The sequence below is a fragment of the Ovis aries genome, chromosome X, assembly GCF_016772045.2.
Source record: "Ovis aries strain OAR_USU_Benz2616 breed Rambouillet chromosome X, ARS-UI_Ramb_v3.0, whole genome shotgun sequence".
In the NCBI taxonomy this organism is placed as follows: Eukaryota; Metazoa; Chordata; class Mammalia; order Artiodactyla; family Bovidae; genus Ovis; species Ovis aries.
Window position 1 is genome coordinate 13,984,097 of NC_056080.1, and position 1,268 is coordinate 13,985,364.

Consider the following 1,268-nt stretch of genomic DNA (forward strand, 5'->3'; position numbering starts at 1 on the left):
TTTCCAGTTTATTTTGCCAGTTTGGAAAATTTTTTGGTTTACTTATCTCTGTACATATAAGCTAAGCCAAATACTTTCTGTATTTAATGGGCATTCAGTTTGGTTGTTTGCCCCTTATTGTTGGATTTTTTATATGTTAATAGCTGAACAGCTTTTTACTTTAAAATTCACTTTCTTAAAGTACTAAAGAGTTAGTTGTTTCCCCACCCTCTCCCCCACAGTTTTCCATTAGGGCATTCATCTATTTTGTATTGTGTTACAGAGTTCATTGCTGAATATGCCAGATACTAAAGCAATTCTGATAAAAAGTGCTCAGAGAAAACTTGTTGAAAAAAACATTAGGGAATTCCCTGGTGGTCCAGTGGTTAGGACCCCTAGCTCTCACAGCCAAGGGTTCGATTCCCTGGTTGGGAAACTAAAATCACACAAATTGTACAGCACAGCCAAGAAAAAAAGAAAAATTGATTTGTTTCAAAATATAAATGCCTGGAAAATTATTGAAAAATTTCTGTAAGTATCTACAGGATTCACTAATACTGAACAGTTCTCACTAAATTCAAAATTTTTCAATCCTTTCCTAAATACAGATGAGATAATAAAATGTGGCATTCAAAGCTGAACATTCATTTTAATAGATCAAGAAGGAAAAAAGATGAACATCAGCTTGTTCTCAAGGTAATTGACTTTTCCCTCAAGTGACTGGGTCATTACTCTGTTAAATATCTATTAGTCTTTTGTGTATTCCTTTGAACTTAAACTTGTATTTTTTTTAATTTATAATTTGATTACTATTTATGATTCAAAAATTGCAACTCTACATTGCCATAGGCCTGTTTTCAGTGAAGAGACACCTGCATTGTTAGAGGCTCTTGAAATCTACACATACGTATTAAAAATTGCACACATCTTTTATTTTTAGCAGACTAGCAACTTCATTTGATATGGTAGTTGTTTCCTCCTTCTTAAATATCCTTTTTATTATTTTCCTATAAAGATATTTTATTCCAGAAATGAGTATACTTTTAAAAAAACTCCACATTATTTTTATGTCACATTTCCTATCTGTAGTTAATAGGCAGCCCCTCAACTATCAAGATAACCAAAGCTTTGCTTTGGTACTTATACTATGCAGTAATTTGCTTATACCCATCCATCTCAGCAAGTGTGCAAGTACCTCCAGTTTGTAGGGGAACTCCAGTTGAGTTAGGACACCTTTGATTACCTAGAGTGATTTGAACTCATTCAGAAAGAGAAAAATCAACTGCATC